General features: G+C 29.9%; 1 protein-coding gene across 1 annotated transcript in view; it reads right to left on the bottom strand.

Annotated features, from left to right (window-relative positions):
- LOC113377526 (nuclear pore complex protein Nup88-like) overlaps positions 1-26,408 on the bottom strand; it is a 276,647-nt gene that overhangs the window by 143,959 nt on the left and 106,280 nt on the right. The gene's annotated exons all lie outside the window — the stretch shown is intronic.

The following is a 26,408-nucleotide window of genomic DNA, read 5'->3' as shown; positions in this document are numbered from 1 at the left end:
GGGTGACTCTGTCTAAAGAGATCCCTTAAAAACTCCCTTATGGAAACACAAATACATATAGATATAATTTAGTTTAAGGAAATTAGGAGGGACTAAATGCCAGACAAATGCAACTGAAGATAATATGTGATAAATATAGATTTAAAAATTTAAATTTTGTCTCATCACATCAAAAAACGACTTTTGATACAAATTTTGACTATCGTATTTTTCCAAACTTTGATTAATTTTTAACTTGTAGGGGTTTTTGTTTTTGTGAAAAAAATGTTAGTTGTGTGGTAAAAGTGTTGATAAGACAGAGTCCTAATTTGTAAAATAGTTTTTTCCAAGGAATATACAAATCTTTAATTTATGGTAGACATATGGCACTAAACCGAGTCTTTAGGTCAGGTAAACTGTTATGTTCAGTGAGATTGTTTATTGGTTGAAAATTACTTGATATTTCTGTCCCAATTTTTTTTTGTAAGATGAAAGATTATTTTTGTGTTGTAATCTCTTTATCAAGTTCAGGCTCGTTTCTCCAATGTAAACTGAATTGCAATTTAGACAGTTAATTTGATATACGCGATTTCTAAGTCGTTCGATGTTAAAAAGGGTTTTTTGATTTAGTGAAAATAGTGTTAGTTGTGTTGTAAAGTTGTTGACAAGTCGGAGTCCTGATTTGTAAAATAGTTTTTTCCAATAACAATACAGATCCTTAATGTATGGTAGACATATGACACCAGAATGAGGTTTTTATGTCAGGTAAAATGCGTTCAGTGCGATTGTTTATTGGTTGAAATTTACTTGATATTGCTGTCCCAATATTTTTTTAGGTGGAAGCACTGTAGGTCAATTAAATTAATTATAGTACCTGTTTTTATTTTAAGTAGATGGTAAAGGTGATAGTATAGCAACGTATAGATTGTAAAATAAATTCTTAAGTCTGATTATTAGACTTTCTTAATAAATATGTCGACATCAAATTCAATATACATTTATCTTTCATTATATATTTATTATTATTTTTTTCAATTAGAAACACATAACAAAATGTGATTTTCAATTAAGACATAAATAAGCTTCGTAAAATCATCCAGCATGTATCTGCTTGCAGTAAAGGAAAAAAAGGAGGAATTAACGAATCACCCCCCGAATCTCAAAAAGCTAATGTTTTGTTTTTGTATTGCATGTTTTTTTAATCTGCCTTTTTTTCACGCTCCGAGAGCGGAAATCACTTCCAGGCCGATGTGCTCGTTCGACTAGATGAACCGCTTGTAAAAATTAGAAAAGAACGCATATTAATTCATTTGGAGGCGAGTTGTACTTACACTGTAAATTAAAAAAAAAACCTTCTTTCAAAAATTTCTTTTTATAAAGCTATTTATTTCCTTCATGTCTCATATCGTATCACATTTAAAAAATCCAAATAATTTTTAATGTTTTATTACATATTTATAATTCGGGTACGATCACGAAATCGAATAGTAAGATTTCAAATTACAAAGTCCACTATTGATTAAAATGTCTGTTCGCGCCAATCAAAGCATGCGGTTATATTGATATATAAACAAAAAATCATCAATCGCTAATCAAACCAAAATCAAATCAATCAATACGTAATCGAAAACATATTAAAATTATTGTAAATACTATTATAACTTATAAAATAAATATATACAGTTATCAATAAAGTATTTTACAATTGGTCCTTCATAAGGCAATCAATCAAAACAACAACCATTGAAAACACAATGTCAATGATTAATTTCATATTCATCAAAAAACATGATATGAAAAATTATAAAGTGTTGCATTTAAAATAAGGTAGGGCGGAGCACAAAGACCCAATTTGACTTTGAGCAATTATATGGTAAAAACCAAACCAATTATATCACAACAAATAACACATATCAAACAAATAACTATCTGACTATGTTCAGTAAAACTCCAAGCTAATTCACAATTATTGAAGAAGGGTATTTTCTGCTGGTTTTTCAAAAAACTGTTATATGCTTCTTTTTACCATAGGCAAAGTAAAATGGGATGGTCATGGAGCAAATAGGTACAATGTCTTATTTTTAATTTTAGAGGAATTTTATGATATAATACCTACATTATTCAACCATTTCATAATCTGGTATTTCATCAGAAATATTCATAAGCAGAGTTGGAATAATTACTAGGTGATTTTATGACTTGTAAACTAGCTTTTCCCTAACTTAATTTACTTTTTTATTTACTATTTTTTATTGTTTAAGCCTTTGCCAGGGTAAACGTTCAGATTGTTCTCTTTACCCCACCAAGGTGTAACCTTTTATAAAGGTTATATATAAAAAAAACTGTTAAATCCAATTTAAAATTAACAACACATTTTATAAAACAATTGATTAGCGTATACTTAAAAATCATATTATATTCGCGTAAATTAAACAACAGTGCTCACGACCAAAAAAAAAACAACGAGAGAAAATATTTGTGTTATGGATTCTCAAATATTCGTGTTTACATCCCAAAAACAATGGGGTTAATAATCAAGGTGATGGCTGGTTATACATCTTTTCTCCTTACTTTCAAATATTGTTGTAGAAAAATTCTCAACTTTACTTGTTTTTGAGATATCGGTGGTGTACCTTTTTACCCGCAAACCTTTCAGCCCCACTCTACCTTATAAATATTTTAGGTATTTAAATTTTCGAAACCGGTGCAGCCCGTTTTCAAAAAAGGCGACAAAACGTCAAATTTTGGTGTCAAACGATTCAGAATGACTTGAAACATGGAAACATGAAAAACATAACGTTGAAACAAACATATAAACAATGTCTTCGGTAAAATAAAAAGTAAAATCTTGTAAAATTTTATTTTAATTTGAGTTGATTTTCTTAATTGCATTTACTAAACTTTGAGCAACACATATGTGATCTGTAAATAACTGTTGAATTCTAAGGAAATATCGACATATAATAATTAATTTTATTTAATAAAAATGACTAAGTAACTTTGCGCGCTAGTTTTCCATCAAGTATCTCGACTAACTTATACATTTAGAATATAATAAAAATTATTAAAATTCTACCTCACAAATTTAAACTTATTACATTCACACACAGATTTTACATCATTTCCTTGAAAGGATAAATGGATTTATAACCAAGACAAATATGTGCAATAATCAGTATGCTTTCGTATTGAAAGAATAAATTGGTGCCCACTTAATAATAAAAATTATAATATAAGATTTCAAAAGCATTATTAACACAGTTTAAAAATAAATTTAATACTTTTCGAAGTTTGAAATGAAAATATATATATATAAACTTAGGAATAATTACTATTTATTTAAGCAAGGTTCAATTGGAGGTAATAATACCATTTGTTTATTACAATAAAAATATAAATTTTCAAAAAAATGTTTTAAAAAAAATCGTCAAAAATGCATCGTATATCCTTCAATTTTCTTCCTCTCGAATTGACAGTGTACCAAAAAATTAAGCAATCACCATGTCCTTCCTCCTTATTTCTGGTCCCGCTTTGATAATAATTTATTCACTGAAGTAGTGCTAATAGCTCAGTGGAATTAAAAAAAAAAGAAATTTGAACTGCTCTAAAAGGACTCGGCTATTTTTCGACTTCATCCCGGATATCCCACGGGACGCATCTTAATTCGGGAATGCGTATAACTCGAGTTGACGAAGCGTTATGCCGTGGAAAAAAATAAATATATTTGTATTCCACCAAAACCCCCAGAAAGTCACTCCAACACCTAAGAAGACTGACTTCGGGATTAAGAAATAGAAATTAAAACCGGGAAATGTATGACCGAGGTAATAGAAATATAAGTACAATCTTGGGATGGCACTGTCATTTTTTTTACATTGCACTCCTTGGTGTTTAAAAACTATCTGATACATTATTTTTCTATAAGATAATTTGGTGCCTTCGCTAAATATTAAAGAAAATAATCTAGCTTCAGAATTAATTAAATATACAGTATTTTTTTATATTTGATTTAACATTGTTTTTCACGTGAAAAAGGATTTCGTACAAATGTATATAACATTTTTATTTATTTATTTATTAATAAATTTATTTCTATAATTTCATCATATATATATATATATATATATATATATATAAAATTTATGCAAATTTTACTAAAACAATTTTGATCACAATTCATATAATTTAAAGAATAAATTAATTTTACAAACAAATAGCTTCGCTTTAATCATGAAGCATAGCTTAAATTTTATTAAAGTCCAAACAAATCGTAGATTGAAGAAATCTTATTTTTCTGACATTTTTCAGATCATTTTACTCAAAAAATAGAATTATTACCTAGTATTTGATCATATAACAGACGATATAGCAATTTGCCATAAGCCATAATGTATTATTATAGTATGTCCATGAGCCATATGTAATATTATAATATATATTAAATGTCAGCAACTTATTTTTTAACTTTGATAGCTATAAAAATTTGTCATTTACATAATCTGTTGCGCTGATTATATTTTTTTTTTAACTTTGTAATGATTATTTCAAGAATAGGGCTTGCAACGACTCTGCTCGATAACCACGTCGGTCAGCCTGATATCAAGTAGTAGTAATTAAATAATATATATCACTTCAAAATATAATAATTTTCGTCTCTATGCAGGTAAGCAGCGCGATTCCTTTGAAAAAAAGTTCATAATTTCCAAAATATTTGGAACGGAAAATAAAAAAGGCAATTTTTTAAAAAAATTAGGAAATTCTCAAAAATCAATTTATTTCAAAGAAGCCCAAAATAAAAGTCTAAAAAACATGATTTACTTTAAAATTCAGTTCAAAATGTACAATTTAATAATTTCACATACTTCACATATTGATAAAACAACAGAGATTTATAAAATATATTTTTATTTTTAAATTATTATTAATTTACATGCTTTTTTCATTTCTTGTAAAATAAAAAAAATCAGTGAAATTTTCGTTTTAAAATCTTCTGAACATTTTAGCATACCTTAGAAAAAATGGCTATATTTTTATGTGTACGAATACATTTTTTCGTCGACTATTTCAACAGCACGAATCAACCGATTTAGTTTTTGGAAAAGGCAAACAAAAACGATTTGTTAAATCCAAAACTCTTAAAAAAACTATTTTTCAAAAATTTGAGGAAATTTTAAAGCTTTTAAAAAATGTAAATGATGGTACGAGAAGCACTAGCAATTTGTCTTGAGGCACAATGCCACGCATAACTAGTTAAATCTCATTATCAGGGTTTGGAATGATTAATATAGGGCGAATAATATAATATAGGAATTAAAATAGGAATTAATATATATATATAATATATATAATAAATTAATATAGGAATTGATATATCAATATGTGGTCAATGGAAACATTGAAGTTTTGTTTGCGCAATGAAGGAGACCATTTGGTCGACGTTAAAAGGCTTTGAATTTGATAATGAAAAAAGTTTATTGAAAATTTATTGAAAAATGTTCAAATTATTCAACATTTCCATTGACCACATAAAAATGACGCACCCAGGAAAAAAAAATCACGTTCTGCAAAGATTTGTTTCTGCAACGAAACCTGCAAAGATTTATAAAATATATTTTATTAATTAGAACAAATCCATATTTCCTAAGTTCCTTTGATGATCTCTTGCGCTTCAGAAAATACTTGCTATCCGTTATCGCTTTGAATAATTAATCGATTTAATCCGGCACATTGCGCGCGAGATGTTAAAATAAAAACACGCTCGTTATTTTGAATCACCAATTTTTTCCCGAACATTTCAATTCAAATTCAACGTCTCCCCGTCGGCGATATTAATTGAGATTTCAAACGATCTCTTCGGCAGAGTAATTTCTTTATTTTTCCACGCCTTATCATTCCCTCGGCGAGATCTCTGAACGCGTTAATACGAAACCATTTTTGCATATTAGAAATTATTAATAAGGAATGAGGAGAAAAATGCAAACGTTCTCATAAAAGACCATCGACTTGGCGAGGTAATCCAATTAGGAGATCGGAAAGCAAGAAGAAGAACAAAATCGATGTTTTTTGTGTAAAATTATGATATGAATTCGTGGAATTGCAATTTTTGAAAATTATTCATATAACATTTGGTATAACAATACAGAATACATCCATCAGATACATTCAATAAATTCGCAATAAAGCTGTTGATAACATAACGAGTAGGTACAGCTTTATTATCGATAGTTTTTTTTTAATATATAGATATTGTAATATTAAAATACTGCGGATAAAAAGGTTCACCACCGATGTCTCAAAAACATGTGAAGTTAGGAAGTCTTTAACAGCAATACTTGAAAGTAAAGGGTAAAAGATGTATAACCTAACCATCAATGACCTTGATTCTTACGATGTCGCCATCACGAAATAACCGGCAATGTTTGAAAATCCATAACAAAAGTATTTTCTGTTGTTTAGTTTCCGAGACCTTAATATAATTTTTAACTCTACGTTATTCAATTGTTTTATAGGATGTATTGTTATTTTTAAATAAGATTCAACAGCTTTTTGTAAAAGCTCAACCAAAGCTGGGTGGGGTAAATAGGACCAACTGAACCTTTATCTTGTCAAAACCAGCGATTCCCAAAGTCGCCCATATGGTCGCTAAGAGGTCCATGTCAATTGTGAAGAGGGTGGTCGAAAAGAAATTATCAAGATCTACGATAGTGAACTACAACACATCTTATTAATATCTATTTTATTATTATTATGAAGTCAATTCATAAATATCTAAACTAACTTTAATTTAAATATACTAAACATTAGTCCAAATACAAATTTATAAAAAATTTCCTAATTAGGGGGTCTATGGAAAAGTGTCAGTGGTCCACGACATGAGAGTTTGGGAACCTATGGTGTAAACGATAAAAAATAGTAAATTAAGGTGAAAAATGCAATTTTGAAAAAGTCAAATTAAATTAATAGTTATTCGAACTCTGCTGATGAATATTTCTGGTTAAATACCAGATCAAGGTTATATACAGTAATCTTAGCAAAACAAGTGTGCTTAAAGTTCATATTCAGCATTGATTGAAGAATGTAGTTATTATTTCGTATAATCCCTTTAAATTTAAAATCAAAGCATTGAATTCGTTTGCCCCTCGCCTGTCTCATTTTACTTCAGCTATGGGGTAAAAAGAGACAATAAATTTTCAAGGAAAAATACTCATTTCTATAATTAGGAATCAAAGGGGAATTGGAATTTTACCATATTATAGGTTGGATGTAACTTTTTTATATTCGGATTTGCAATAGTTAATATTAATCTTTTTTGAATAAAAGATCTATGAAACCTATTCAAATATAAAAAGAAAATAAATATGTAGCTTCTTTATAAATGTAGCTTCTTAATAAATAAAAAAAATATTACTTATAATAAAATCTGTAAGTTTTGCAAACCTGACCATAATAATTTCATAATAAAATTTCTTGCTTGCTCATGATTGAAATTTATAATTTTTATAATAAAATTCTAAAAGCCTATTAAACACGTTAATCGCCATTTTAGCCAAATTTGTCTGACACTAAGCAGTTCTGCATGAAACATGTCAGGCATATGTATCTGACATACACAATTGCAATACATCGGGAAAAAAGTTTTAATATAATAAATGTAGTCACATATGTGTGGCAAAAGTGTTTTTCTAAGAATTTTGGTAAAAAACAATTCTTGAGTAGATGAAGTTTCTTCGATGCATTTTTAACAAAATTATCAAATAAAGTCACCAAGGTCTATGGACATTTTTTTTATATTATCGTTGCGATTAACATGTTAGTTGAATTTAATATGTAAAGCTTAATTTTTATTCAATTAGAAATATGAACAAACAGCACTCTTTCTGCATTAATTTATTAAATAATATTAATTTTACAAACGTTTAGAGACTAGGTTTGTCTCATCATCAGTGTATTATAATTTAAAATTTGAAATATGAATATAAAAAATAACAATCTGTAACTTTTCCTACTTGTTGTTCGTTGGAATTAATTTTTATTATACGAATTAAAATCTCGATTTAATAATTTCATATATCTGTTGTTATATATATTAATATGTAATATTTATCACACATTGTTCATGGATATCATTATTTGGTTTTAGCAATAAATAGTGAGTTATTTATCAGGGAAGAAAATTTTATTAAAATAATTTTCTTACTTCTTGATATAAGACGTGGAACCTTCTATCAGTAAACAGATATAAATAAATAAAATGTCATATTCCAAATATTATATTTTGTTATTATTTTATCAAGTCATAATGAACAATTCAGATCTTCCGAGATGAACGCGTAAATCTACCCCCGCCCTTTATTATGAAGAACAGCGTCGGCCTCGCTCGCAAATCAATTTGAATTTTAATTCGGCAATAAAAAAAAGTATTTTGCAAGTATTCAAATATCCAAAACGGCCCATAAAAATCAGATTAGGACTTTTTTCTTCTCTTCTCTACCGAAGGAGATATTACCGTAGAACAAAATATATGGCTGGCTTATATATCAAAGGAAATATTACATTCTATATATATAGCCTCCTCATTCCTCTTATTTTCTCGTCCTATACTTTAGTACTTTTTTCCATATTATATATGGGAAAAAGTACAACGTCGATTATCTAACTTTTAATTTAAATTGGTGTGCAGGGAGCGCTTTATAAGCAAACGGAGGACGTAAGTAAGAAAGAGTATCGCGGATGTATAGTTTATTGGATGGGGTGCGCAACATTTTTAAAAAATATTAATGTAAATATTAGAGTACAACATCAAAAATTGCTAATATTTATTATAATTATTAAGATGTTGATATTTCAGATAAATAATCTAAAATATAAGTTGAAAAAATAAGATTTTTTTGTATAGTTAAAAAGAAACTACATTACCGTGTTGTACAGTTGTAAATAAAAGAGAGAATAAAAAAAAATACTAGGGCGGCTTGCTGACTCGTACCGAAATGTCATTTCTGCGGAATAAAATCTTGTAGCAACAGCAATGGATATAGCTTTATATTAAAAAAAAAATCCAATACTTAATAACTTTATCTGAGGTTTTACGACAAACCGTTATAATTAACTTGTAAGGTAAGTTATAGTATTATTAAAAAAATCGAAAATAAATTTTTGTTGTCTCCTGAACATTTTGGTATACCTTAAAAGAAATGGATGTATGTGTTTGTGTGAAGTATATGTTCTGTGTGGATACAATTTTTGGTCCACGACCTCGAGAGCAGGAATCAACCGATTTGAGTAATTACAAAAATATTGAATTCCTATTCATGGGAAAACGTGCTGATTTTTGGCAAAAGCAGGAACAGCCGTTTTGGAGCAAAAAGTACAAAAAATGAAAATTAATTTTTGGCGAGAACGTAGCATCCGATAAAAAGATCGGACATATAGACATGTAGATAGGTTGATAGGTAAAAATGTAAACAGATGTAGACAAGTAAATTGGTGAACAGGTAGACAGGTACAAATTAGACAAATAGTTACTTGAACAGGTAAACAATCAAATTGTTGAACAGGTAGATAATATACAAATAAAATATTTATTGATTAAATTGATTATTTACACATATCGGGAAGTTCATGCAAGTTTTCGCCTTAAGAAAAATGTCACTTACACCTAATTTCGATTTCGATACACTATAAATCCGTTTTTTTTATACTTTCATAAATTACTTATATTTATTAATTATCTTTTTTTTTCTTAAAAAAGCCATAAAAACGAATATTACACAAATTGTTATTGAAAAACACAAACGAAGATTTCTAGTAATTCAACTTTTGAAATTGCTAATTGCGAAATATAAAATATCTTAATTTTGCATTTTGTGAAAAAATTTCAAACCCTGCATGTCTACCTTCCCATTACATTATTTTATCCATCGTCGAAAAAAACACGTTTCACCCCCGAAGAAACGAATCATCTAAGTAGCGTACGATCGCCTCGGGCGACAAGATTTATCTGGATCGAAGTATGTTCGAAGAAGGGCAATGCTTTTCACTCATTTTAACGCGGTCCCCAATATTTTAAAATAAAATTACAACACCCCGAGACGTCCATATCTTAAGAGTCATCAGGAAAGTTCATTAGTGAAAAAATATAGTAGAAAAAAAAAGAATAGACGTTTAATCAATAAGATCAAGCGTTCTACATATAACCTAACTTCACGAATGTGTTATCAAAAAGATATCACAAAGTTGCACTTATGAAACAGTTGTTATTTGACGTGTGTGCATTTTGTAAGTTAAGTTTAAATTTAAAGTTTTTTCTAGAACAAATTTTTCTAGAACAGTGGTTGCCAACAAATATAAAAATGGAAAGACGTCCATCCTAACCGATTAGCATGTCAAGTCTACCTGGAAGGCTGCCCGATCATGCTTAAAAAAAAATACCTGAAGACCAATTATAGTGTAATTAACTATAATACTATTTTTAATTTGTGTAATTAACTATAATACTCATTTTGCTATATTTTATTGTATTTTTTTCCTTTTTTAGTTTTTTTGTTATCCTATTTCAATTAGCTATAGTAAATACGCCACTTGGGTTATCTACTAATTTCTAATCAACTTTATTTTATCATATATTCATCAGCATTCTCTGCATAATGTGGTATTATATAATATATAGATTGCAGAATAAAATTCAATAATAATAAAAAAATGTTTAAATTTTTGAACATGGTAATGATTGTCAAACTACAATTCTTGATTAGAATAGTATATAAACTATTGATGTTATTGAGTATAAATCAAATAAACTAAACTATTTAGTTTCGCAGGACTACTATTCGAATACTGATTTTTGTTCGAGTCTATAGCATATTGATATTCCAAAAATATTGAGATGTAAAGTATTAGGTTGGCAACTTTTTTGTTAGAAAAACCAAGACATTTTTATCATGAAACCACATAACTTTATTCTGTAAAGTATTGCCCATTTTGATCACTGATTTGTCATCTTTCAAGGAGCATCATTATCCCACTTTCATATAACTTCTGGTTTTCATCAGCAAAAAACTGAATCAGGTACAATTTGACACCATCATCATTACCGAATTTGTTTTAATTCGCAAAGTTTTGTAAAGATCAATTCTAAAAGTGATCAGATGGTGTAAGGTCAGGAGCAGGACTATATTGTGGATGTGGTACAAAACATTCCAAGTGACCTGTCTTTGCCAAAAACTAATCAAATCGACATAATAGAATAAATCACCGTTCGATTTGCCAATTCAGGTCGCCCTTTTTTCCAACTTCATTGTTTGATTACGTTAGTTACTTAATGTAGACATCAGAATTAATTGTTTGGTTGGTGATATTTCAGAGAAAACAATTTCTTTATAATAAACTTCAACTGGACGACCAGAGCATTCTTGCTTTTTAAGTGATAAATCACCAGAATGAAATTTGGCAAACTAATTTTGGCACTGCTGATTTTTAGTAAGATATCACTTTATTTACCAGATTTTTTCGTAATTTCAAGAAATTTGTTCAAAAAATTTTACGTGAGTAAAAAATACACGTGATGCTTGCTGGGAGAGGGTGGGTATATTTAAATAACACGACATATCACCAAGGTGAAGGGGGATGTCCAAAAAAAATTATCACGTGATTAATGGACGCTCCTATTCAAGGAACGCCAAACAAAAACTACGCAATGAACCAGAAAAACTCTTTTTCCCTGATAGACATCTAAAACTGCCTACTATCCAATAACGAAAGTTATACATTTGGGCTACGTCAGCAAACCTAAAAATGCAATTGAAACCATCTAAGTTGAAAACCGCACTTACTTAGTTGCCAACCTAATATTTAGCTGTGTGCTCTATTATCAAATATACGATTCTTGCCAATCTTGAAATAGACATCATATTTTATGAGCACACCTCGTACACCACATATTTCATATCCATCGAATAAGTAAATTCCAATTCAGCAAACTTTCTGCCGATTGCAATAAATAATGCTGATATTTTTTTCACTTCCTGATTTATATGCAATAGCACTTAGAGGCTCACGATAACTTAAATATCGTCTTCCCGTCGGTTCGCATTGCCCAATTTCCCTACAGAGTTTAATTATAATTTTTATTATGATTTTATGCATATAAAAATGATCAATGATCCATTTATTTCAGACGCTTATCTGCTTCGGGATTGCTTTGTGCCGGCGGGGGTTAGAATCGGCGCCGTTCGGCGATAATAATTCAAGTCTCGAGGCAAATAGAAAAAAATGGAAAAGATTGCAGAAAACGTCATTTTGCTTATTTTTTCCTAATGTTTTAGCTTAAAATATTATTTTGTTGCTTACTTTTAACAGACGATATCTAACATTAATGGGCCGACTCTGCCGTGAAATAGACCGAAGTTTAGGGCAAGACTATGTTACGGTTACGTGGCAGTTTTTATACAAAATCGTACTAAATACTGTCAATATCCCATGTATTTGCTTCAATCATATGTTATTAGACCATATCATAAAAATCCAGTCATCATAACATCGTTTTTTTGGCATTTGTGCGTTTTCCTGACTGCACAGCAACCACATGGCTTTTGACAGTATTTAGTACGATTTTGTATGAAAACTGATACAACATAGCCTTGCCATAACATTGGTCTATTTTACGACAGAATCGTATGCTTAAGTATGCTATATATGAGACTATGTACGATCCCAAATTTTAGGACTAAAATAATTAATTTATCGAGCAATGAAATCCAATAATCATTTTCTTATTAATTACCCATCCTGAACTTAAGATCGTTTATACATGTACTTAGTCCTCATATGTTTTTCATTTTATATAGTGTCAAAAGATAGGAAGGAACTGTGATGTCACTTAGTGAACGACTGTTGCAGACAATCGTGGAACACTCCCGACTGATTGAATGTCATATTATATTATGATGTATAATATATAATATGTAATATTGTTTATTTAAATCACTATTGTTTATGCAAATCGAGCATAGAATATTTACTTTCAAGTTAAACACGTATCATATGACATGACATTTAATCAATCGGGAGTGTTCCACGATTGTCGGCAACGCTCGTTCACTAAGTGACGTCACAATTCCTTCTATCTCTTGACACTATAAAATGAAAGACATATGAAGACTAGCATTCCATGTAGTATAAATTCTATGGCATACATACATATCTATGCGCATAATGAATATTTAGAAACGTTTTAGTTATTTGTGACTACCAGCCAAATTGTTTGTGACGTTGAGTGAAGCATAATTAATTAATTTCAATTAGAATATATTTTACGACTTGTATAATATGTGTACAAATATGAATAGAACTTTTCTGTTTAAACTTTCCAGGTTTATGGATTCGGACAATTATTTTTAGGTCGGTAGCACTCTTATTGACTTATGCAATATTCCTGCTAATTTTCAGGTAATTGAAATTGACGTAAATTTTACGTCAATTGGTTCGTTGGTGTAGTAATTACGCTTCTGTTTGCAAACAAAGTAAAGTTGTTTCTTCGATTTTTATAATGCCTAAAATTATTCATCAAGGAAGTAGTATTAAATTTTGTGCACGAATTAAAATATCAGCAACAGAAATGTTCAGACATTGTGGCAGAAGGTGAGAAGTCAATGTCAAGAGCAAGTATTTTTGATTGAAAACGAATCACACCAAAAACATCTACTAATTAGCTACACATCAACAAAATAAAAAAAATGGTTATACAAAATCGTTTATTGACTAGTACTAGAGAGCTTGCTGATATTGCTAGAATTTTAAATCGGTCAATCAACACCATTTTGAAAGTCGTTTTTGCACTACAACAATGGACAATCGCACTCATTCTTCGTGACGATTTCGCCAAAACTAATCTCAAAATCAGCAATTTTTCTATGAATTCTATGTTCTAATCTCTCATGGACGATAAAAATAAATTGATGTCGATACAGAAACATTATACTACGGTATAAGGTACTGTAGTATAAAGTCTATGAGTTGATATCACATGAGATACAAATAAATAAAAACGAAATGAATAAAATATGCAGATAAACAAAAACACAAGAAGTATATATGTTTTAATTCTGTATGACTAAATATTTTCAAACAGTAATGTAACGAATTTTTCTCCAGCCCTCCGTTTATCTCGCCTGGCCACGTTACTTAGGCATGCTGAATATATTTTTTAATTCTTAATACAAAATAACAAAATACATATCGCCCGTAGGTCGCGGTAATAAACCGCTACGCGTGTCCCGCTTAATAGGCGATTGTGCGGCTCGTAAAAAATGATTTAGCGTCTAATCACACGCTTAAGTGGCCTTTAGAACATATACATCATTTTGGGTTTACGCATAATCAGCATATGGCTGAATTGGAGTTTCAATTACCTGAAAATATAGCGGGGAAAATTACTGTTTTTCATCAATTTAAATAATATGTGAAGTAGATACTTATTAAAAACTTGTTATAATTTGAAAATAATTAAAAAAAATGTAGTACTGCAAGTACATTCCAGAACTATGACAAATGAAATGCAGAAGGTTGATGACGAAAAACTTCATGAAACATACAATTTTTTTTACAAAGTTTAGAAATAAAGGAGGACCAACTTGTTTTTGAACCAAGCAAACTTATTACCATTATCAATATTCAATAAAACAAGAACGAGTATAAAGGCTTTCTGAATAAAAAAATTCAGAAATTATTTGATACAGATGATAAAAGCAACAATTCATTATTTAGTCATTTTCCGATAACACGATTAATAAAGTGTTGCATTTTTTATGTAGATCAATAAATAAACAATATTAAAAATCTATTTTTGTAATTTTGGGAATCCAAAGCGCAAAAGTAATTATAGAAAAAAAGCTGAATGAACCTTTGCGACAATTTATAAATATCGGGCATTAATATTTTTATTCCGGAACTTAAGTCCTAATACGAGCTATTATGCTGACTCCTTAAACGACTTGGATCTTAATAGTTGGCAAATGAAACAGTTGTCCTATCTCTATTTGATGAATTTAATTTGAATTTTTTTTTAACATTGATGAATTTTTGGTTGGTACAGCAAAAGACTGCAAAAATGGTATTTTCACTTGGAAACGTATTATGTACTATCTAAATTTCCGAATGTCACTACTGCTTGACACCAGGCTATCTGAAGCGGATATCACACCTGGCATTTCTGATTGGAATCCCATAGGCCTAACTACTACTGGGAGGCCAAATTCGTTTCTTAGAATGGAATAAAATTGGTTGAATATAATATAAAGATGTGCATGTTCTTTTCTGTCTAATTTAAAATTGTTCACAACAAAAATTGCTATTAATGCAATTAGTATAAAAAAATATATCAGTCACATGCGTGTCACTATTTTTATTCCAATATACAATTTTCCTCTGTCCATAAAAAGCAGGACTTTTTGCAAAAGTTGCAAGCACAGCAATTACCAACAGCAGAGAACGAATTTCATGAAAATTCTACTGACATTTTAAAAATATGTCATCAGTTTAAGAAGAACGGAAATTAAAAATGCTTGTTCATATTAACGAGACAAATACGAGCGATGAGATATTTCATTATTTTTATTATCATTATAATCAAAGCAATTCCCGGTATTGTATTCGAAATGCAGAAAATTGGCTATTAGGATGGTATAAGTCTCTAAGGATATTATAATTAACATTCAGATCAATGAGGGATGTTTTAATCATAGGCGATATTCGGATTCTTTTATATTCAGTGTTATTATAATTGTAAATACATAACTTTACAATACAATCTTGAAAATTAACAAAAAATAAAAATAAATATTAATGAAAAAAAAATTGTAAAGCTTAATTCAATCGTAAGAAATATATCCTCAGATGGATTTATTCGGCACCTCTTGCTAATGTAAACTTTCTCAAGTGCTTTGAGCGATAAGATCATCACTGTATATTTTATGAACGATAAAATATATAGTGATTATAATTATCACCTCGAAAATGTATAAAACAATTGTTGTAAATCATTGATCAATTTTTATTGATTTCTGATAGCTTTCCCTCGAATATATAATTCTGGTATGGGAAGTTCGAGCAATTTGCCTTAAGGCACAATGACACATACCACTAGTTTGATTATTTTATTGTGACCAACTTGATTATTGCATCTTCTATAAAAATAAATAAAAAGCTACTTATTTATGTAGGCAATTAAAGAAAATGAAAGCAGGAGTAGGAATAACCAAGATGAAGAGTACTCTAGTGGCCTCTTATAAAATATGTAGAATAATCAATAATATTGGAAAACCAGGTTAATTCAATTAATAATCCTGAAACGCTCAGAACTTTTTACTTCACCTTTAATATTTCCGCTGTTTATATTTTTTACCAGAACCTTTCAAGGAGCTCATTCCGAAACTGGCGCATGAGCGATCACCCTTTTTCGTCATTTCTACGTCTAATTTATGAGAAAACGTGTTTGCATTTTACATTGTACATTAGGTTATAAATTTTTGTCACTTGCACTCATACACAGATCTAGGTGGGCGAACGTATTTGTAATTTTCCGCGTCATTCTCTTATCATATCAACACTTTTGATGACTGCGATATATAAACGGGCAGATATGTCCACATGGCGGGAAATACAAATCTTGAAAATGCTCAACGATTTATTATTGGCTTTATTTATTTCACATGATGCAAAGACTCGCGGTTGAACATGGATATACATATTTTTGGTGGTTTTGCACACAGAAATCTTTGCGTGGCATGAATATACTCCTGAAAGAATTGTTCTCATATCGTCGCAAGTACACACTATTATATAATAGTATGAACAACAATTCATAATCATTCTTTATTTTAATTCAGTATCTTCTTTAATTGTTATTTATATTTTCGATTTTCGGCCCATTACTATAACTACCCTACGGAAAGTTAAAAATAAAACATGTTAAGACGCTTACATTATTTATGTAAAACGTATTAAATTTTTCACAAAAACAAACTGGACTAGTTTTAAAAATTGTTTTCCATAACTGACATAATTTAATTCACTTATTGTTAGTATCGTATTTTTCGGAATTAATTTTTCGGATATAACTAGTTGGTATCGGTATTTTGCCTTGAGGCAAGTTACATGAACTTCCCGATATGTGTAAATCGACTTAATTCATAAAAAATAAATTAATTTATGAGTGATTAAAAGTATTCTCAGTGGATTTATTACACATAATTAAAAACGAATGAACATGTTAACTCGGAGTATTTTCTGAAAGCAAATTTTCAAAAATCATTGATTCTTTATAATTGAATTAGTAGGAAATTAATGATTCAGTATGTTCATTAAGATCAAGTACTCTATCGCTGTACCAAGTAAATCGTCTAATTTTAACTTTAAAAACGCCAAAAAAAAAACTGCTCATTTTCTCAAACTTTGATGAATTTTTAAAGTTGAACTACTTGTCTTAAGGCTGTAATTTCAGTAAGTTCTATAAGGCCATGATACATATTGCCAAAAAAGTTGCATAAAAATCGAGTAATTTTTTTTTCAACAGTTAATTACAAGAAAACGGCTCGGTAGATTTTCACCTAAAACTAATCAGTATCATTCCCAACTAATATCTTTCGAATAAGCTTAAATGTGGACGAAAGTTCAACACTTTTCTCCAAATTACAAAAAAACGACTCGGCAGATCGTCGCACTGAGAAATGATAATCCTCATCGAGATACATCAAATGGCTTTTAAATTTCTGAAATCGGTCCAGCCGTGTTTTTGAGAAAACATCGATTTACGGCACGGCAAAAAATCTGTTCATGCACGCGCACACACACGCACATACTTTTTCAAAATTTGGTCTCATTCGATTCAGAATGGCTTGAACGTCGAGAAAAAATATAATTAACGAATCGGATTTTTTTATGAAAACATAAACTTCTCGTAATTTCATTAAATAATTTTCCATTTAAGATATTTTAGAGAACGGGATTTTAATAATGGATTTTTTTCTAAATTCACAGCAAAATAATACGCAGGCTTTCCCGTGGCCTTGTGGTAAGAGCTTTGCAACCCAATCGGACAGTCTGACATCAAGCAAAAGTGGTATCAAATATTACTTGAAAATATAGATCTAGAAGAATATATTGAAAGGTGAAAGTACATCTTCTTGATTTACTGAATATCATCTGTATTGTAGATGTTTACTGAATATCATTATATGTAGATGAGCCAACATACTTAAGATTTATCATCACACCAGTTCATAAGATTCTGATGCAAAATGATCAGACTAATGGTCGAAAAGAACCAAATAATTAATAACTAGTTGTGTATGGCATCATGCCTTAAGACAAATTGCAGGAACTTTCCCATACCGCAATGAAGTATTCTAAGAATATTAAATGTTTTCAAATTATTATAAATACTGTAACGTTGCCTAATATTTATAAAAATTATATAAACTAAATTACAAAGTTAATAATTAATAATAATATGCAAATTCACATTAATGAGTAAATTCTTAGGAAAATCCTAATATTCTCCTAATATTCAGTATTTCTTATGGGTGACACAATACAACAACTAATGTCTACAAGAAGATTTTTTACAAAAAGTTATAACTAACTGACAAAGTATTAAGAAATATACTTCCGTTATCCCAGTATCTACATCATTTCACAGCATCATCAATGAAAGCTCGTCACCTGGGATCTTATTTTCTGCATAATATATCCCGGCCAAACATTCGCGTACAATTTGATAGTGGTGTCGACGAAAACTGTTTATTGTACATGCGAATATACAGCCCGAGTAAGGGGGCATAAGCAAATCGTTTTGTTTGAGAAATCGTCGTAATTTGTACGGCGGCTACGTACGCGCCAGCTAGGTGCAAGTAAGGGAATGGAGACAGCTCTAAGCTCTTCTCTTCGTGTTGAAATTTGAAAATCACAAATAGCCTTTGACTACGTGATGCCGTTAGTCATATACCTGGGTGTTGCTCATGCATAGAATGAGAAACTTAACGAATGTTTGTGAAACTTCCAAATATCAGGACGATTTCATATTGAACTAGGGCTGCGCGACATTGTGCCTCCACAGAAAATTACTGATTTCCAGTTCATAGCAAAATATCAAGAAAAAAAATTAATTTAATATAGGGTAGATCCACCACCGATATCTCAAAAATGAGTAGAGCTACAAATTTTTTGACAACAATATTTGAAAGTAGAGGGCAAGAGATATATAACCAGCCACCACCTTGATTCTTACGACGTTACTTCTTACGACACCGCCTTGATTCTTACTTTGAAAAACCATTATAAAAGTATTTTCTATCGTTGTATCTATCGTTGTTAGAAAAGTAAACTGAGTTAAAAAATGTAATCATGCAGTGATAGATTAAATTAAAAGTCATTCGAACTTCTCCGAGCAAAGGAATATTTAGTTGGAATATATTGACGAAATACCAGATTAATGTTACGGTGTTCTCTTTGTAAAAAAGGTACATACATATGTATATATCTTACTTTACTGTCCCACTTTAACCCGCCTATGAGGTAAAAAGGAGAGGTAGCAAATTAAACAAAATTATAAAAACCTCATTTCAATAATTAGGAATTTTGGTTCTTTGATACGTGTTTTTGTGTGGTGATGTTCATTTCGGTTAGATAGCACAATCCAGTTCATTTAGTTTAGATAGCACAATTACTTAAAGTCAAATTAGACCTTTGTGCCCCACCCTACCCAACATAAGTTGTAAGAATTGCATTTTCTTTGTCAAATATTTTCCATTGAAAACATTTCAAAACTAATTTTAAAAACTAACTGGTATTTTATCAACTTAACTTTCACTTAACAGTATTACTAATTAATAACATGAGAGCAAAAATAGCTTGCATGCTCGTAGTATAGAAACCCACCCAAGTAAGTAAAAACCCACCCAAATCCTTCTACATTTTTAATTCGAATCATTGAAAAATGTGCCAGTGAGTGATTCTTTAAATGTATTGAGAATGGGTACGGGAACTAAAAATGAATGGAGTAAAACTATAGAAAAAAATACCATATTTAAAAACAAAAAAATTAATGTGTAAAAAAAACTATTTTGGTCTTAATACATACTGACATTCGTAAGTACAAAACGTTTTTTTTGTATTTCAAAACAGATTGTAATTGCATCTTGAGAAATAAAAAAAATAATCTATTAAATGGGTGACCCGTCGTGAACTCATGGCGCTACAATATACACCAAATCGTGGAAAGTGTCAACATAAGTTATTAAACGATAAAAAAAAAGAATGAAAAGTATAAAAAATTATTGGAATATTAATCAATAACTTTAAATAAATAATCAAGTAATTTTATTTAGTTACAATTCAAGAAATGTTATATTAATAGCAGATAATTTTATTTAGACATGTATATGAATATGATAAAAGTAAACCCTTTGTCCAGAAGGTAGAACTCATATATAACAACAAATACATAATTTTCGCTTATCAAAAGTATCAAGTTTTTTACTTTAATAATTAAACTAAATAACATTTATATTCCACAAAAGTAACTGGATATGAGAAATAAGCAAACAGAAACTAGCAGGCAAACAAAGAGCAACACCATTATGATCTTAAAGCTCTATCAAATTTTAACAACACTTGAAAATTTACTTGACCATAAATTTTTTACTTTAATAATTAAACTAAATAACATTTATATTCCACAAAAGTAAACTGTAATTGGTAGAGAAAGAAGCAAACAGAAACTAATCAGGCAAACAAGAGCAACACCATTATGATCTTAAGCTCTATCAATTTTAACAACCACTTGAAATTTACTTGACCATAAATTCTCGGATGCTCTGTATGAAAATATTTTTTATAATGATTGCCGCTTTTATAATATATTATTATTATTATTATTTTCAATATCACCTTTATATATTCTTACAGAAAAGATGAGAATTCTCGTAGGGTTTACCTGTCGCTTGGCTATTAAGTATATAACACTAGAGTGCATAATAATGCAGTTAGACAATGTTAAAATTCTGTCGGTAACAATTGCTTAATTATTCTTACTGGAAATATAACGACGCCGGACTTTCATGTGAAGAATTGTGGCGACAATATATTAGTTTATGTTGATGGGTTAAAATATCATAGAACATGCAAGGTGAATATATTTTATGCAACTTGTTAGCGTGAAAATAAAGACATAGGCAATAAAATGGACTAAGCAGGCTTAGTAAAAATGATAGAGCTTTAATGAAAAAGTAATAAAAAATTAATAAAAGTTTTAAAAAATTTGCTTTCTATAACAATATTAATATTGGTAGTTGCAAAATATATAAAACAATAAAAACTTAGTCCTTAATTTAATCGAGCACCTATCCTTTACATCCACAATCCAAACATGCATCATTCCGCACACATGTGTAATTACACCTCAACGCAAAAATGCAACAAGCTCTCGGCGCGCCAAATAACCGGGGTGCAAAAGTGCAAATAAAAAACCGATAATGGTCACAAAATGCACCCGCTATTGAGAGGGTGCATTTGCCCCGAACGGACAAACAGACAGACGGATACTTTCCGAAGGCATCGTAGAATTGACACTATGCTGAATTTATGATCGCCATAAATAAAGCTTTGCGGCCGAATAGCCGTTGTCGGCGAGTGCATCGGGAAAGCGAAAAAGTCAAATAAAAACGCTGATGGCAAATGTATGTTACGACAGGTATGCATGGTGTTGGAAATAAATAGTTTGTTTTTTTTTTGGCCTGAACATGAAATGTATCGAATAACAATGTTGTTGTGACATTATAGGACCGTTCTGCCGTAAAATCGACGAATGTTATAGCAAGGCTATGTTACGTAATGCTTCTCATATAAAATGGTACTAAATACTATCAAAATGCCATGTGCTTGCTGTGCAGTCAAGCGTAGCTGTCTAACTGTCTATTTGTTTATCCAAAATGTCCCAAAATGTCCAGTTGTCTATGTTAGTACCTGTCTACCCGTTTACCTGTCTACCCGTTTTACCTATCTACCCGTTTACCTGTCTACCCGTTTACCTGTCTACCTATTTACCTGTCGATCTGTATACTTAATCATCTTTCTACCATTTTACCTGTTAACCTGTCTATCTTCTTATTTGACTACTTGCCTACCTGTTGACCTATCTACCTGTCCACCTGCCTACCAGTCGACTTGTCTGCCTGCACCCCCCTACTAGTCATCTGCATTTCAATATTTCTATTCTATCTGTATGAATCAATAAGATGATTGTAATGACTATTCTATTTTAGACCATCAAATGTCAATTTTCTACTTTCTCTAATTCGTATCGATTTTTACCCTTTTTTTTCATTTTCAAAAAAATTTTTCACACACAAATGTTTAAAGTTTTGCTAATTGCAATTTTTTTGCACTCTTTGCGTAGTTTTTTCGAAGTTATTGCATCTGTTTTTTGCCAAAAATTGATCAGCATGTGTCGTCGTCATAGGAATGGAATGTCTTTTGAATCTCTCTATTCGGATCATCTGTTCTCGCAAAGCTCCATTATATGTATTACTTGCTGTGTATCTCCGAAACTGCTGGACCTACCATTGCCAAAAACTAATTAGAACTTATCCCCCCCTTAAATAGGAATCGAATGTTTTCCTTGATAAGTAATTATCGAATGTTTTTCGAAATCGTTGACGAAAAATTACATGCACAAAACTCACACACCCACGTAAATCTGTTTAGACAAAATTTCAGGAAGTCTTAAAAGATTTAAAATTTCGTTTTTTTTGCGACTACTACAACTTACCCTACACAAGTTAAAAAAGGTAAAAAAATACATTACATTTAAATAAAATTTTACAGTTATGTAAGATACACTACGAAATATTTTTCAACAACTACGAAATATTTTCAACAACTAAATTATAGCTTCTACGAAATGGGAAAAAAACATATGCATAATAATTAATTTGTTGTATAAGAATTAGAAATAAACAAAAGGTCGAACGTATGGTTGAACGATTGTATTAATTCACATTTTACATGATTGATTTTGTATTTTTAATAATTCATCTTTCAACGCTATGTATAATCTTCGCCATATACGTTAAAAATCAATAAACAATCATAAATCAATAAACATTAAACAATATATGAAGAAATCAATATATATAATATACCTGTCTAAACAGTTTACTGACTACTCGTTAACTGTCTAAGTGCCAATTAGCCATTTTTTAAAATAAATACTTTCACTATATAGTTGTATTTTTTCAATTTTTCTAATATGTAAAATAATGAAAACGATATTTCTCTAAAAAAACCAATTAGCAAGAATGGAGCCATTCATAAATTAATACTCAATCCATTAGTCCACAATACCGCCTTAGACAAAATATCCCTCCTACAACGTATTGTGTGCATCGGGCAGAATTTAGTGGACAATTTGATACACAAACAATCTTTAATGAAATTCTTGCGGCCTTCATTAATATCCCATTAAATGTACGGTGAGCCCGGAAAGCGAACCCGAACTCGTTACTTTATTGCTTCAGTTGCTGCTAATATTATCGTAGGCCCTCTAGTGCGGTCGACTTTATTATTAATACCTAATAGAAATTCAAATTATTTGATACAATTAGATCGACGAGTATAGATTTTGATCAATTCATAAGCAATTGATTCCTTGACAAACTCATCTCTAAATTTATTGATTACGAAAATACCAGAAAAAATAGTTGTAATTAAAAGAAGATGGAATAGAATTAGTAGAAAAATAAAGAATATGAATTCAGAAGAAAGAAAAGTGAGTAAAATTAAGATAATGTAAAAACAAATTAATAAAAGAAGTATTCAAAGAAGTAAACAATGTCTTGAGTTAGAATTTGAAATGTTGATTAAAATTAATTAGAATTAGAAGTAAAAAAATGAATTAAAGAATAATATAGAACGTATAATGAAATATTTTAGGTGGCTAAATGCTCTATGTTTTTCAAAAAAAAAGTGTTATCCATACATTGAAAACCATAATTTCCTACTAAAATCAGTTTTTAAATTTCATGGTTTCCTCCTGGGGACCAACTTTTAAAACCGGACCAAAAATTTATTGATTACGAGAATACCTGAAAAAATAGTTCTAATACGATTCTAATTCGAACAAAATATCAGGATGTAAATATTTTTATGATACATAGTGAAAATAAAAGACGGCTATCGTTTCGAAACAGATGTCATCAATAAAGGTACATTTATTGAAGTGATTCTCTAACTATGATTGTAATATTGATCCGATCAATTTATATGTGTGTTTGCAAGTGTGTGTGTATGTGTGTGAGTGAATGACATAAGCCAAATAGCTCATAGAATAGTCATGTATTCTGATTGCCATTGAAAATAAAAAAAAAAAAAAAATAAAAAAAATAAAAAAAAATAAGGTACATTTGGCTTTATTTGAAATTTTAAATTTTTTGAACAAGTTATTCATATATGGAAAACCGGTATTTTCGGCTAAAAACCAGTTTCCGTATTCCACAGTGTTCCGCTGGGAACCGACTTTATGCCCGATTTGAGAAATGATACAATGACAAAAAAAAAATTCTTCCATAAATATTCTATGCATATTTAATTGGTTGTAATCAAACGTTTCTCATTAATAATGAAACTTAAAAGATTCAATGAGCTCTTTTGATGATATTACTTTACTAATTACTTCGATTTCTTACAAATTGCCCAAACATTCCACTTCTATGTGGATAAATTTTATCATTACTATTTCTGTAATTGAGATTTTTTTAATGCTGGATAAGGGTAATTTTCACTTGGAAACATAGAACTATCTGTATAAAACGATGTCACTGTCAAACGATGTCAATGTCAAACAAACCTGGAACTTTAAAATATATAATTTATAAATTTATAAATAAGATTTAAATCCCATAGCTCAAACCACAAACCCAAAACCCCGAACAATATTTAGAAAATTATTTATCAATACCAAATATAGCTCGTATTATAAAACTGCACGACCACGTGTATATGCAATATATGGTAAGTAAGAAACGTACTAAAAATTTATTAAAAAATAATTTAATGACAATACAAAAATTAAACAAATATTATTGAGTAAAATGTATCATTTACAGCCCTAAGGCAGCATCGTCCGTCGGGACATTTTGAAATGTCTATGGTTAAAATAAATATACATATTTTTGTAAAACATTGTAGTAATAAAAAGACATATAACGTGTCAATTCAAATATATATCTAAAAACTCTTAAAAACTTCTATATTCTCATTTTCTACGTTAAAATCCATGACAATCACACCCCACAATGTTTTCAAGTCATTATCGTCTAGTTTTTGTTACGCGCTCGGAAGACAGTGAAATGATCATCAAAGTCTCGAATGTCCTACCCAAAATTTAATGTCCTGGGCCCTCAGAATCTTAGATATCTACGTGCTCGAGTTATTAACACTCAGTTCAGTTTCTGGGTAGTGGGTCCGTCGTAATAATATACATCCCCTTCGCCGGCTACCCACTAGATCTGTTTCTTGGGAAACTAAAGTAAAGCAACACATTCTACGAAACGCAAATAACATCTATGCTACATATCTTATCAAAACCGGAGCCGAAGTAACGCCAGAAGAAGGATTCTCAAGGACAATTCGTAAGGGACAGAGGATAAGGTAAATTAAAATTTATTTAAAGTGACTTAAAAAATTGGTAAAGATGTAATTGAATATAGGGCAATATTTAATTGAAACGAGTAGTAGAGGACACTGGGTACGGTTGTGCCACTTTTTTTGAGCAATAACTTTGTTAAATGCAAGTCGATCCGACTTGTAGTTTTTTTTTAATTTGTGGCACCGCATTGAAAAAAGTCAATTTGAGAAAAACGTATTTAAAGTTTTTAATATAATTTACTGAATACACCATTTAATTTAATGTACTAATACACCATGGTGTTCAAAGGTGCTGACACATTAAAAAGGTCATGTGCATGACGTATTATAATGACAAAGAGAGCAGCTGGCATACAATAGCTCGCGGAGCAATGAAAAAAACGGTTTCAAAGGATCATACATATAGAGATATATATATCTATAACTTCGTCAAAAAATAGATATTGATACGATTTTTTTTAAAAATAATTCTAAGGTTTTTAGCTTTCATAATATCAAAAAATCTCAAAATCGAAAAAAAAAATAAATAAAAAAAGAACAATCCCCTTAAAACTACTTATCTTCAATACTAGAGATGATGAAATCTTACTTTTGATTTTTTAAAAGCAATCGATCTACGGATCTTGTTAATGTAAGGCACTGACTAAAAGCAATATATTAAACTTCCTCGAACAATAATACTTCATCTTTCCCCTTTGGATCCTATCTCAAAATCAGTATAGTTTAACTGTTAT

Source organism: Ctenocephalides felis, unplaced genomic scaffold (genome assembly GCF_003426905.1).
Source record: "Ctenocephalides felis isolate EL2017-DRISC unplaced genomic scaffold, ASM342690v1 CF-g0.4_SCAFFOLD_01886, whole genome shotgun sequence".
Taxonomy (NCBI): Eukaryota; Metazoa; Arthropoda; class Insecta; order Siphonaptera; family Pulicidae; genus Ctenocephalides; species Ctenocephalides felis.
This window is presented reverse-complemented; position numbering and strand designations above follow the sequence as displayed.